Genomic DNA, 15,952 nt, shown 5'->3' on the forward strand with positions numbered 1-15,952 from the left:
AAGTGTTTACGCTGCTCACTTTCTTCTTCAAATATCCCATGGCTCTTCATCAGCTTTAAGGTTGCTGTGTGTATGTATGACAAGGCTTTAGAGTAAAGGATGATGTATGATTATGGATAGAGCATTAGATAAGGCAGGAAAAGCAAGTCTATATCCAGAAGAAATATCTATTCTAAGGGTATGCAGATGCTGTCATTTCTAATTTGAAGGTATACGAGATAGTCAATCCACTATGCAAATTAATTAATCTTCTCTTAGGTGACACATTTGTCCCAGGGGAACGGTGTCATGTTGGGAGCTCATAGCTAGTCACGACTACAGGCAAGTGGGCCCGAGACAAAATCTTGGATAGAGGAAGGGCTGTGTTTTAAAGCCTACAACTAACCTCCACTCCTGTCACCACAGTCACTTTTTCAAGAGGCCATTGAGAAAGAGAAGAGGTTTCTGGAAAGAGAGGCTATCGGACATTCACGGAACCAATCATCTTTCCTATCTCAATATTAAGAACTTTGTTGTGATAATGTATTTTGTCCAAAATAAGATGTCCTTTTACTTATCTCCTTCCCAAAACTCTTGTTACTGATTTATACATTGTGTTTCATTCTACTCCATGGTGTCCAACCAACAAGTGAGTATAGTTTATGCACCTCTGTAGATGATTCTGGTCATCTCTACTTCTAGAGGAAGTGAAGAATCAGACATATTTTTTGAACTTGTGTCTGCTGAGCTTGTCCTTCACCCCTAGTGTTCAAGAACATCCTTCTATTTATTGCTATTTTCTACCAATAGTGGTACAAAGTTCAACTTTTTTTTGCCTTTAGTCAGCTATTTACAGGGAGTTCCTCATGTTATCATGCATTTGGGCTGAAAAGGGAGCTATAAATCAGAAGTAGAAGCCATGAGAATAAGACTTTTAGGACTTGGAACATAATCGAATTGATTTGTTCTTAAAGGAGTTCCTTGAGCTTGATCTCACATATCACACTTCCATTTGATTATGGAATAGTTTTCAGTTGTAATATTATGTACACATAATTCTATTTGAGGCCAGTGGCTTGTGCTCTTTAAAAATTTTAATTTTGACACTGTTTTGCAAAAGTATTTCACTCTTACCTATTTATGTGGATAATAATACAACAAAACTTACTAGAAAAAGTTGAGAATTTGAAGAATAATTGTTGCCGTCTCTCAGAGAAAATATTACCCAAAGCATATTGATGGTATTAGTAATTGTGAGATTAGAAAACAAAATCCCAGATACATAGAAAGATTTTTTAAAAAATACTTAAGGTAAGGATTTCACTATCTGGCAGGAAGTTAATGATAACATTGATAAAAATAAAAAAGGTGAAATAATAAAGATAAATTCATAAATTAAGAAACAAAATCATAAAACCAATGAAGACCAGTGAAACAAACATATTCTGCCAATAAAGTTTTCAAGAGGAAGCAAACAGCACTATCAGATGTGAGTCAAGGGAAACGGGAAAGTGAAGAAGAAAAGTACACTGTGAGAGAAGTTGTGATTTTGAGGTGATAGCAGCAGTTAGCCTGAGGTGACTCCACAGAGAGGATCTGATAAAATAATCAGCATCTTTCTCGCCTCCCTCAGATCCAGGTCTAAGGATCCTAACGCCTGAAAAAACAAAACAAAAGGAGGAAAGGGTACTCATTGATTTAGTCTGTCCTAGTTTGCTTCTTGTAGAGAGCGGATTATAAAGCAGTAGAGAATGGATCTAATGAATCAAATGGAAAAAAACCTTTTGAAAGGACACTGGAGTCCATTTTACATGATCTGTGTGTTTTCCATACCTCTCTACCTGAGGAGGACACATATTTTACAACTTAGATTAAACAAATTTATACCATGAACAGAGAGGTTAGGCATGTGCCACAGGTCGGAGCAACAAAAGAACCACATAAACTAGCACTTGATTGTTTCAGAAATTGATATGAAGCCCAAATTGAGAAAATCTACCTATTCATAGTATGTCAGGAAAGATCTATTCCTAAGAAGGATATTAGACTCAGATACTTTGGAAGTGTAAGTTGGAAGTCAGATTACTTGACAAGTAGTGAGATCATCCTTGAAGAATCAAGCTAAGCAAAGACTGCTAGAATCAATATATGAGCAAAGAGACAAAAGCATGAGATTAAGGTCCATGAGTCCATTCATGGATGATGCTAGATACAACCACAAATTTTTCAGTTCCCAGCTTTCTGAAGCAATATATGCACATTTCTTGGTTAAGATTGTTTAATTTGGGGGCACCTGGGTGGTTCAGTAGTTGAGCATCTGCCTTTGGTTCAGGTTGTGATCCCAGGGTCCTAGGATTGGGTTCTGCAACAGGCTCCCCATGGGGAGCCTGCTTCTCCCTCTGCCTATGTCTCTTCCTCTTTCTGTGTGTCTCTCATGAATGAGTGTATAAAATCTTTAGGAGAGTTTAATTTGGGTTTTGGTCACAGAATTCGATAAATGAAAATAGAATATTTCAAGTGAAGGACCTGAAATATGATGTTGTCCTAGTTGAGGTTAGAGGAAGAGCAATGAGAATTCCTTCATCTTCACTTGGGATGTGCATAGTACTTACAGTAAAGCAATTAAACTCTTGCCTCTTGTATATTTGGAAATCAGAGGGTATATTCCTGAGACTACAGTGTAGAAAAATGTTTTTCACAAATATTTATCTGATATTTCTTATGTTTTCCAGTAAAGTTTTATAAAGATTAGAAGCTATTTGTATCCAAGTTAACCACCTATAATCTGAAAAAGAATGTGATCTGGGTTTTTATAAAAGGTCCTATGGTCCACAATTTATATTAAGTGATTAATCATATCATCTTTACCAAGAAAAGCTAGTCCTTTGCTACCAAATAATTTGTTTCTACTTGGATATCGGCCAGACAACAAGCTTTCTTTCTGGTTTCCTCAATTAGTGAGTAGCTTTATTTGGTAGGAGTAATTGCTGACCCTTGAGTATTGTCATTTGAGCTCTGTTGTATTTTTAAAATTAATTTTCACTTAATTTCATTTAAGTGAAAACTTAAAAGAGAAATATATTAATCTCATGACATTACTATCTTCAGAAGCAAAATGCCATATAACCATAATTGTCACATTACCACAAAGATGATCGTTTATCTTGTTGAATCTTAGATTTTTGCTATATTTCTAGCTATTAACTATATTAAATATGTTGGGAGTTAAGAGTTTGAGAAAGAAATATAAATAAGTATATTACAGCATTTGCTCTATATGAGTTATAAAGCTAGCAGTGTTCTGCTTACAAACTTATTTTGACATCATTAATTAAAAATAAAAATAGAAAAACTATTATATGTATAGGCTTGTTGTTTCTCCCTAGGAATTTAGATATGAGTATATGTGTATATAAAAATACTTTTATTTTAATCTGGATAGATATAAATTGTGATATTTCAAAAAACAGTAATATAAAGAAGAGAATGCTTCAATATGAATACCAGATAAAGTTGTCAGATCAGATGAGTCCCAGTAGCCACCTTAACCAATAAGATCTAGGTTGGTGAGTTCCCAAATAAGCTCAGCGAAGCCAGAATTCGTTTTCTCACCCATTGATAACAATTATAACTTCAGTGAGTAGATAAATCCTGTTATAGAAATGAACAGAACAGATTCTCTTAGAACTGATGCCATTATAAATTCATTTGATTAATGTTAATTTCTGATTATGATTTGGCATTCCATGTAGGTCTGCTTACTTGTGTAGCTAGGTTCATGTACTATGATAAAATATGATTGGTATTCTGTTTTCATATGCCAATCTTCAGGTTTGTTTGTATAACTATTCCTCAGGTAGAAGGCCTTTTACTTGTTTTGATGAAATTGGGTTTCTTAGCTCTTCCATATGAGGACTATAACTTGAATCATGGTACAATGATAACATCACCAGAGCAAAAGTATCTTGGATGAGAGCCACCCATCACTCGCTCCTTCTCAGCACAAAACTATCATGCACTACCCTCTTGACTTCCTCCAATTAACTTCTAACCACATTATGGGGAGGTGTGTTGGTAACTACTTACATGAGGAACTCTTCAAAGAAAAAGACTGCTTTCCCTCAAGGTGATTCATGCAAACCATGTTCAGAAGCTCTTCTACTTAAATGTTATTTGGAAAGAAATTTCCTACACATGCTGCAATAATTTCTCCCAATTTAGATTCATAGTTAAATATAGCATATAAGGGCAGCCCGGGTGGCTCAGCGGTTTAGCGCCGCCTTCAGCTCAGGGTGTGATCCTGGGGACCCGGGATCGAGTCCCACGTCGGGCTCCCTGCTGCATGGAGCCTGCTTCTTCCTCTGCCTCTCTCTCTCTCTCTCTCTCTCTCTCTTTGTATCTTATGAGTAAATAAATAAAATATTTAAAAAATTAAAAAATATATAGCATATAAGCTATGTCTACAGGATCTAGAGGCAATATTTGCAAGCCTTACTGCTAGTGATCAGGACAATCTTTGAAAAGAACAGTCAGTTTTGGCTATGTAAGTAAGCTATGATTATTTGGACAATTTTAATTTATTTGCAATCAAAATTTGACAGGGTATCTGAAAATGCTAGGCAGTGTTTCCAAAATCACAGTCAAATTCTGCGTCAGTAGATTGTATTGCCAAAAGGACTAATACATCTCATACATGATAAAACTATGTCCTAATCTACATTTTGCTAACCTTTGGCATCTTTGAAATAATCTATAAAATCATTTCCTTATGAAGTAAAAATTCCTGTTCTTGAAGAGCATAAGCAGTATTGTTCGGTAAATGTTTAATAACTATTGGTGGGAGATCTAAATTGTAGCATTCAATAATTTTTACTGTTCCAGTACTACTACTACAGCTGAATCCAAGCTACAACATGCCACCAGTGAATGTGGAGTTAGGAAAAGATGCACAAAATGCTCTCATAAACCAGAGTCATATGGCTTCAGCGTATAAGTGAATCAGATAATTTTTAAAAAATTTTAAAAGATTTTTAAAATATGTATTTATTCATGAGAGTCACACAGAGAGAGGCATAGACAGGGGAGAAGCAGGCTCCTCTCAGGGAGCCTGGTGTGGAACTCAATCCCAGGACCGGGATCACTCCCTAGCCAAAGGCAGACGTTCAACCTTTGAGCCACCCAGGCATCCTAATGAATAAGATAATTTTAATATAGAACTGGCCATATTATTTTTAAAAGGTTTATTTTAGAGAGGGTGAGTGCACGAGTTGGGGGAAGGACAGAGGGAGAGACTCTTCAAGTGAACTCCCCCCTGAGTGCAGAGAAGGACATAGGATTCAGTCCTAAGACCCATGAGCTCATGACCAGAGTGGAAACCAACAGTCCAACATTCAACCAACTGAGCCAACCAGGGGCCATAGAACTGGAAACAATTTTTATCATGAAAAAACTAAAGGATCCAAGTTTAATATGTCATAAAGAGGTAATAAAAACTAAAATATGGGGAGTTTAGATTTATTTAAGTTCAATTTTAAATAAAATGATTTGATTTGAAAGTAATATATTAGAATATTTTACCCTGGCTCATTCATTATAGAAGAAAGGAAGTTCCAAAGTATAGACTAGTTCGTTGACAAGGCTTAAACTATGATTAATTCTTCATATGCTTACAGTGAATAAATGGACTAAAAAAAATGAATAAACATTCGGTAGATCAGGGGACCCTGGGTGGCTTAGTCAGATTAAGCAGCCGCTTTCAGCTCAGGTCATGATTTTAAGGTCTTGGGATCAAGCCTCACATCAGGCTCCCTGTTCAACAGGGAGTCTGCTGTTCCCTCTGCGTGCTCCCCACCCCACCTATCTCATGCTCTCTCTCTCTCAAATAAATAAAATCTTTAAAAGAAAAAAAAAAAAAAAGATTCAAGGATCTCTGGGTAGCTCAGCGGTTTAGCTCCTTGCCTTTGGCTGCAGTAAGTGCAAGTCAGAGCATCCCACTAGGGGGACAATGACAAACTTAACACTCTGGATGATAGATTGAATTTTGGTTTTACAACCAAACGTACCCACTGTAGTTTACTTCTCAGAGCCCTCTAGCTGTTCTATGAATCTTGGAATTGACTCCACATTAAGTGAAACTAGGACTCTGCACCTCATCAGTAATTGTTTTTATTCTATCAAAGAGTATAATTATTAGTCTCAAAAGGAAGAAGTCACTGAACTTGGATTTCCAGAAAAACCCAGTTTTAGAACTCTCTAAAACTTGAACTACTGAATCTTTTTTTATTTTTATTTATTTATTTTTTGAAAGATTTTATTTATTTATTCCTGAGGGACACAGAGAGAGAGAGAGAGAGAGAGAGAGAGAGAGAAAGGCAGAGGGAGAAGCAGGCTCCACACAGGGAGCCCAATGAGGGACTCAATCCAGGATCACGCCCTGGGCTGAAGGCAGTGCTAAACTGCTGAGCCACCCAGGCTGCCCCTTATGGAGACTTTAGCAGGGTTCAGGGCATGTATACATTCTATGTGCTCTCAGTAACACATTACTCTCTCAGATTTGCACACTTGAAACCAGCTTCTACCATGGAAACGGTGGCAGAAAATACATTCCAAAAACGACGGAGGTGGGGATGAGAATCCTCTTGATTGTCCAGGTCCAGCTCCAAGGTCAAGTGTCAGTCATGTCTTCTCCCGACCTCCTTCAATTATGTGCAAAGAAACAGGCACTAAGACATGTTGTAAATTGTTAAAAATTAGAGACAAAGAAAAAAAAATACCAGAAGCAGCTAGAGGAAAATGTACAAGCTGATGGCAATGCAAAGGACAGTATATTTCTCTTCAAAGGCTCCAGAGGCCAGAAAGAAGTAGCACAATTTTTTTAAAATGCTGAAATAACCTGTCAACCCAGAAACCTATAACCAATGAAAATTGTTTTTAAGAATGAGGGTGAATACATTCGGAAATTAAAAATAAATAAATAAAAAATAAACAAACTGAGAGAACCTTGTGCAAGAAGAACCTGTTATTTTTTTTTAATTGCTGTACAAAGTTCTTCAGACAGTAGTAAAATTGTATTGAATGACAGAACATAGAAGAAAATTATCACAGATAAAAGGGATATTACATAATAAAAATGTGAATTCACTAGAAAGACATAATAATCTAAAAGATACATTCACGTAAACAGAACACATGGAGGAACCGTGGACATAGAGGAGACAAACGCTTTGTTCTCACTAAGACTTCCAACGCTCTTCTTGCAGTAACTGATAGAACTACTGGAGAAATAATGAGTGGAGAAGAACTGACAAAGTTATAAACCAGCTCGAAATAACTGACATTTACAGGTATGTCACCCCATAGCGGAAAATATTTCCTTTTCTGGTATACATGGACTATTCACTGAAATAAACCATATCTTGAGTCAGAAAACAGAGCTAAAAATAAACATAAAATGGTTGTGGAAAATGACAGATCAGTACACATTTTTACTTCCTGCTATTACCTTCTCTTTCTGCTAACTTCCTGCCTCCTATTGAAGGGTTATATTCATTTTATTTTTTTAAGAGTTACAGTATTTAAGATGTAGTTTCTTTCTAGAATACATAGCTGTTTGGACTTAGGTTCTGGGGAAACTGTTCTACTTGCTCATTATCAGTTGTCTGTTTTATTTACCACAGCTTTCCACTTCTAATTATCTTACTTGGGTTGATTTTGCTGTTGGCTGAAATCCACTCAAGGGCTTCCTTCATGACTTTCTCCTAAATATCTTTTTTTTTAAGTTTCATCTTTGTTGTCTGAATAAGTTCCCGACAACTCAATGATAATTTTTGGGTTGAAATTGTTCTGAAAAATTTGTAACCACTGCTCCATTGTCATATGATATTTGCTGTTTATGTGGAAGAGACCATCGTGTATGCTTGTGTATGACTTAACACAAATTTGTGAGCTCACTGTTCTGGAGGAGAGAGGACCAAGATTAGCCTCACTGGGCTAAAATCAGGATGTGAGCAGGGCCACATTTCTTGGTGGGAGTTCCAGGCAAGAATCCATTCTCTGGACTTTTCCAGCTTCTGCAGACTGCCCCCATTCCTTGTGGCCTGTCTGCCTTCCAATTCAGTTATGCCACCCTGGGTCCCTCTCATGCTGCCATCTTGGATTCTCTCTCATGCCTGCCTCTTCCCTCCATTTATAAGGATGGTTTCAATTGTATTGTGCCAACCTGAATAACCCCCCAGGTTATCCTCATCCCTAAATAAACTGATTACCAGCCTCAATTCCATCTGCAATCTTAATTCTCCTTTGCCAGCTAACCAAACATTCACTATTTTCTAGGGATTAGGACATGGGCATCTTTGGAATCCTATTACTCTGCTACTAGAGCTTTTCAATTTATCTCATATATATATACACACACACACAGTAATATATATATTTCATTATATAATATATATTTTCAGATGTACAACATAGTGATTTAATGGGTCTATATATAATGCCATGCTAATCACAAGTGTAGCTACCATCTGTCACCATACAATACTATTAAAGCATCCTTGACTATATTCTCTATGCCATACCTTTTATTCCCATGACTTATTCAATCACTACCTGGAAGCCTGTAACTTCTACTCTTTTTTACCCATCTTGTCCATGTCCCCACCCTTACCACCTTCCTTGGCAGCCATCAATTTGTTCTCTGTACATATGGGTTTTTTTTATGCTTTTTGTTTATTCGTTTGTTTTTTAGATTCCACGTATTAGTGAAATTATCTATTATTTGCCTTTCTGACTTATTTCACTCTAACATAAACCTTCTAGGTCTATCCATGTCACAAATAACAAGATGTCATCATTTTTATGGCTGAATCATATTCCATTATATATGAATATATAAATATACATTTATGTATATATGTATTATGTATATATAATATATATACATATATATGCATACCCCACATCTTCTTTATTCATCAACACCTGGGTTGCTTCCATGGCTTGGCTATTGCAAATAATGTTGCAGTAAAAATCAGGATGCATATATCTTCTCAGGCTTTGTTCTTTGGGTAAATACCCAGTAGTGGAATTACTGGATCATATGGTAGTTCTATTTGTAATTTTTTGAGAAAAACTTCATATTGTTTTCCATTAGTGGCTGCACCAGTATACATTCCCTTTAACAGTATATAAGGATTCCTTTTTCTCCATCCTCGCTAATATTATTTTGTGTCCTGTTGATAGTAGTCAATTGACCAGTGTAAGGTGATGTCTCCTTTTGTTTTTAATTTGCACTTCTCTGATAAAGAGTTATGTTGAGCATATTTTTATGTGTCCATTGACCATCTGTATGTCTTCTCTGGAAAAATGTCTATCTCCTCTGCCCGTTTGTTTTTTGTTTGTTTTTGGTGTTGAGTTCTGTAAGTTCTTTATATACTTTAGATATTAACCCCTTACTGGATATCTCATTTACAAATATTGTTTCCTACTCAGTAGGTTGCCTTTTCATTTTGATGATAGTTTCCTTTCACTGTGCAAAAGCTTTTTTATTTTGGTGTAGTCCCAGTATTTTATTTTTGCTTTTGTTTCCCTTGCCTGAGGAGACATATCTAGAAAAATGCTGCTGCAGCCAATGTTAATTTATTGGCTGTGCTCCCTTTTAGGAGTTTTATGGCTTCAGTTCTCACATTTAGATCTTTAATCCGTTTCGAGGCTATTGTTGTGCATGGTGTAAAAAGTGGTCATTTCATTCTTTTACATGTAGCCATGCAGTTTTTTCCAAGCACCATTTATTGAAAGGAATATCTTTTCCCCATTGTATATTCTTGCCTCTTTTGTCACAGGTTAATTGACTTTATAAGTGAGAGTTTATTTTGGGGATCTCTATTCTGATCCATTTATCTGTACATCTATTTTTGTGCCAGTACTATACTGCTTTGTTTACTATAGCTCTGTACTATATCATGAAATCTGAAGTTGTGATAGTTCCAACTTCTTTCTCAAGAGTGCTTTGGCTATGCAATGTCTTTTGTGGTTTCCTACAAATTTTAGTATTTCCTGTTGTAGTTTGGTGAAAAATGCTATTGGTATTTTGATAACGAGTGCACTGAATCTGTAGATTGCTTTGGGTAGTATGGATATTTTAATTCTTCCAATCCATGAACATGGGATATCTTTCCATTTGTGTCATCTTCAATTTCTTTCATAGATGTTTTACAGTTTTCAGAAGACATGTCTTTCACCTCTTTGGTTCAGTGTATTCCTAGGTATTTTATTTTATTTTATTTTATTTTATTATTTTATTTTATTTTATTTTATTTTATTTTATTTTATTTTATTTATTTTATTATTTTATTTTTTATTTTATTTTATTTTATTTTATTTTATTTTAATTTTATTTTGCTACAATTGTGCTTATTTGCTCTCTTATAAGGGATTTCCTTCTCTCTCTCTTTTTTTTTTTTTTTTGAGGAATTTGCTTTTTATACCTTTTTTCTCATGAATCGTTTTTATTTTAACCTTTTAATTTAATAGCAAAAAGGCAATATCTAGTATTGGTTAGCTCTTGCCACAGTAATAGTATATAACTACCCACATGGAAACAGTGGCATGCAGTGATAAGCATTGTTCATATGTCTGAGTTTGGGCAGTGGCAGCTCTGCTCCTGGCTGTTGATTGCTGGTAGGTAGGGAGGATTTGCTCTGTGTATCTCCTTTTATGATCCAGCATAATGGGGCCCTGAATATTGGGTCATAGATTTCTCTTTTTTTAACAATTTTATTTATTCATAAGAGACACACAGAGAGAGAGAGAGAGGCACAGAGACACAGGCAGAGAGAGAAGCAGGCTCCATGCAGGGAGCCTGATGTGAGACTTGACCCCAGGTCTCCAGGATCACACCCTGGGCCAAAGGTGGCACTAAACCACTGAGCCACTGGGGCTGCCCGGGTCATAGATTTCTAAAGCAATAATCACAAGCTTATCAAGGACATGCAAAATCTCTCAAAATCTCAGTAGGCCCTAGGCTCTAAACAGGCCTACCATATGTCTACACATATTCCCAAAGTCATTACTTGCCCAAACATCAATGGGGCAGGAAATGATTCTCCAATAATAGGTAGCAGGGAATGATTTGCTGAATAATCCGATCTATATATCTCAATATTGATTTTTCTACATAAAATTTTCTTGTTCTGTGGTGTGCCTGTTTTAATATACAGATTTAATCTTTTATTTAATTAGTATTTTCATTTATGTAACTATCATCTTGTCTTCAATTTCTTAAACTTCAACCACTCTCTGCCTTCAGTATTTAAAGCTGAAAAATTTGTCTATGCCAGTATTTTGATTGTTATCTGAATTTATTCAGTCGCTGTAAAGTCAGAACTTATTTTAAACATGTATACAAATGAGCTTTATCAATTTGTTAATATTGCCTAAATTTCTCCTTTTACCTTATTCATTTCCTTATTCACTTAATACATATATTTTAAGTGCTTATTATGTTATCAGGCACCCATATGGATAAAATAGTTACAGAATTATGTCATGTACATTTTAATTTTGAAATTAATCAAAGAACAAAAGCATTTAATTGATGATAGCCTGAAGGCTTTAAGGGAAAAGTAACTTTAGACTATAACTTCAAATAATCATTTGTTGATTCTTGTCTTTCTTTCCCTCCCTCTTTCCTCTGTATATATACACATATATATTATCTACTTATATATGTGTATATATATATATATATGCACACACACATACATACTCATATATGTATTCTCTCTATATTTTTTTTCTTTTTGATGAGAATAAGTTCTACTCTCTCAGCAAATTTCAATTAAACAATACAGTGTTATCAACTATAGTTGCCATGTTGTATTTCAGGTCCTATATAGATTTGCCTAATTCTGGACATCACACATATATCAAATTATAAATATTTGCTCCTTTGTAACTTTTTGTTTTGTTTTGCTTTGTTTTGTTTTTATTTAACATAATGTTATCACAGATCATCCATGGTAGCATGTAACGGTTTTATAACCACATAATAATCAATTGTTTGGATATACTGTATTTTATTTATATATCAGTTTTTGGACTTTTCTACTTTCTGGCTCTTGAGAATGATGCAATAAATATTCTTGTGCAAGTTTTGTATAGACATATATTTCATTTCTCTTGAATATACACCCTACAGTCATATGGTAATTCTGTATTTAACTATTTGAGAAATTGGCAGACCATCATTCAAAGTGGCTACACAATTTTACTCTCTCACCTGCAATATATGAGATACCCATTTCTCCACATCTTTGCCAATATGTATTATCCTATTATTTATTCTAACCATCCTAGTAGGTGTGAAGTTAGATGTTTAAGTTTTAGGGCTCTTCAGGGAAATTAGAATTACTACAGGGAACTGATCCATAACAAGAAAAAATTATAACCTGGTTCTAATCCTGAAAATGAGGACACTCTACATCACATTTGTCCAGAAATCTGAACTTAGTCTCAGAAGTCTCTCCTTGAAGTCTAGTCATCATATTTAATTCAAAATTATCCATTGTAAGAAGAAAGTTTATTTTTTTTTACTGCTTGATTAAATATAAAGCATGATTTAATAGTATATGTCTGTTATTCGCGGCTTCACAGCATTGTGAACATTTTAGTAACTCTCCGTATTTTATGTCCTGATTTTCCGGTACAAAAGGCAGATAACCTGAACTGTAAACTTCTCTATGCTTAAGGTGCAGGTGTATGACCTAGATTCCAATCAGTCAGAAACAACTAACCAAGATTTGTGTTTGGAGTCAATCAGTGTGGTAATGAAGACTCAATTCTTCATGAATTGTGGTGACAGAAATGCTCGTAGCCAGATGCAGTGTCACTGGTACTAAATGGTGTGTTTTGGCATAGTTCCTACTTTCTGGCTCTTGCCAACAATTAGTATTTTACTAATCTACCAAGAATGGGTTTTGTTATTTGTATTCCCAATTGATAATGTTCTAAAATATTTTTCCAATTTACTTCAAGTTATATATAAGCCAATAAAAGAATTATATACATATATAAAATAATCCCTTTTATTCCCATTACATTCCCTTTTTATAATTCCAAAATGATAACATTAGACAAATAATAAAAATTGATTTAAGTATAGCAAAAAGTTCATGTCAACACTGTTCCAATGGATATTTTACTATGCAGGCTTTTACTTTTTATCTTTTTAAAATTATGGCTTTATATCAAATAAAAATTACATATATTACAAATCTGTTTACATATTTTTATTTGCATTCACTTCTATTTTCTTCAGATTTTGAGGGAGCATTTTTGTTACAATTTTGTACAAATTATTTGCTTTGTTTGCATTCTTTTCTTTGATGCCTGCATTAAAAACAAGATCTCTGGCCACAAAACCTGTTCATACAGAAATGCACCTCCAACACTATGCCAGGAAGGCTTTATCTTGCCTGTGTGAAAAAATATTCTCAGGAAACTTCCTGTGCAAACTACTCTCATAAATTATGGACTACATTGGAAGTTACAGAATGAGTAAAGTCATCTCAAATGTTGGTTCTGCTGTTAGCAGAGAAAACCAGAAAGAATAAAATAACATTTTATGTTTCTGCAATTTAATAATTAAAATAATATTAAAACTCTCTGAGAAAAACAGACAAATGTCTATCTTACTATATTTCTTTCACTTCTTTCTGTAGTTTCCCTCATTCTGTTTTTGGCTTTTTCAGTCTTCACTATACATGCATAATAAGGAATTGTAGGTATGGTTTAACTAATAGTATCATACTGAAAAATACTGAAAAAATAACTTCTTCTACAAAAATAAAATGGTAATATCTGTATTTCTTTGTCTACTTTGTGAAATTTGAGGTTTCCTAATCCAGTACCATGTGGCAAGATATGGGGATTTTTTTATGAATTTATTTTTTACTGGTGTTCAATTTGCTAACATATAGAATAACACCCAGTGCTCATCCCGTCAAGTGCCCACCTCAGTGCCCGTCACCCAGTCACCCCCACCCCCACCCACCTCCCTTTCTACCACCCCTAGTTTGTTTCCAGAGTTAGAAGTCTCTCATGTTCTGTCTCCCTTTCTGATATTTCCCACTCATTTTTTCTCCTTTCCCCTTTATTCCCTTTCACTATTTTTTATATTCCCCAAATGAATGAGACCATATAATGTTTGTCTTTCTCCGATTGACTTATTTCACTCAGCATAATACCCTCCAGTTTCATCTACGTCAAAGCAAATGGTGGGTATTTGTTGTTTCTGATGGCTGAGGAATATTCCATTGTATACATAAACCACATCTTTTTTATCCATTCATCTTTCGATGGGCACTGAGGCTTCTTCCACAGTTTGGCTATTGTGGACATTGCAGCTATAAACATCGGGGTGCAGGTGTCCCGGCATTTCACTGCATCTGTAAGAGATGGGGATTTTAAGAGGAAACAGATATCCCTAATTTTCAGAAAATTAAATCACACTATTGTTTTTTGTTGTTGCCTGGAACATCAAAAAACACAGAAACTAGGCTTTTCGGGGCTAGATCATCACGGCAATGGTTTGTGAAGTATTCCCACTCCAATACTAGCAGAATTTCAGGGTTCTGAAAGCATTTGAGAGGCTTGGAAAACCAAACAGCCAACAAAGCCTCTAAACATCAACAGAGGGGATCCCCGGGGGGCTCAGCAGTTTAGTGCCTGCCTTTGGCCCAGGGCATGACGCTGGAGACCCAGGATCGAGTCCCGCATCGGGCTCCCTGCATGGAGCCTGCCTTTTCTTTCTGCCTGTGTCTCTGCCTCTCTCTCTCTCTCTCTGTGTGTCTCTCATGAATAAATAAATAAGATCTTTAAAAAAAATTAAAATAGAGGGACAGTCGTGGGTCGGCTCTGGTGAGGGTGCCCCTGCGGGACCGGCTGGGAAGATGCCAGTGGGTGATGGTGGAAAGTGCCTTCAGCAGTTTCAAGAAGCTACTGGATCAGTGCAAGAACCAGGAGCTCGAGGCTCCTGGAGGAATGCCCCCCCCCGCCCCCCCTTGTATGGTCAGCTCTTAGCTTTCTATCTGCTCCACAATGACATAAATAATATATCTTTGGAAGAGGATACCACCTGCTATAAAAGTCTGCAAATTCTGAACTTGGGGGAATTTGGTCAGTAGGACAGAGAATCTGGCCGAGAGATTTCCCTGGGATCTATATGACCATCAATGCACACCAGTGGTTGGAGACGGTCCAACAATCATGGAAGCACTTAGAGATGCAACAAGAAGAAGAGCCTTTGCCCTGGTCTCTCAAGCCTGCACCTCCATAATTGCTGATGACTTGGTGGCCTTTGTTGGGCTCCCTGTGGAGGAGGCTGTGAAAGGTATATTGGAACAAGGATGGCAAGCCGACTCTACCACAGGAATGGTTATGCCCAAAAAGCTAGTTGCAGGGGCCCTGGATGTGTCCTTTAACAGGTTTATTCCCTTATCAGAGCCCGCCCCAGTGCCCCCAATCCCCAATGAGCAGCAGTTAGCCAGACTGACTATGTGGCTTTCCTTAAAAACTGATGTATCATTCTGAGTCCAAGATCCACCTTCAGAATCCTGTATACTGACAGATATAGAAATGTAAATTTATTGGATGGATGAAGCACCTCAGCATTCCTTACTGAGTATGTGATAAAATACATATATAAAGTATATTATTATATATTTTGTCCTTAAACATTATGCTGAATAGTTATTGAAACAATTCTCATTTTGTAATATTTTACAATTTGGATGGAGCCCGTCAGTATTATGCAGTTTGTATTTCCTAGTGACTGACATAAAACAGCTCTCCTGCTTCATGTAGGTCAGTGGTTGTCAGCTGTTTGCCCCTGCCCCAGCGTACAGCATACCCCATAGGCACTGATGGTTGATAGTTGCAGTGATTCCTTTGGGGTCTGAGGAGGACTGTCCAGAGA

General features: G+C 36.0%; 1 pseudogene; it reads left to right on the forward strand.

Annotated features, from left to right (window-relative positions):
- The first annotated feature begins 14,940 nt into the window (after positions 1-14,940).
- On the forward strand, positions 14,941-15,567 carry LOC112653474 (COP9 signalosome complex subunit 8-like; annotated as a pseudogene).
- Positions 15,568-15,952: the final 385 nt, after the last annotated feature.

Source organism: Canis lupus, chromosome 3 (genome assembly GCF_003254725.2).
Source record: "Canis lupus dingo isolate Sandy chromosome 3, ASM325472v2, whole genome shotgun sequence".
Classification (NCBI taxonomy): Eukaryota; Metazoa; Chordata; class Mammalia; order Carnivora; family Canidae; genus Canis; species Canis lupus.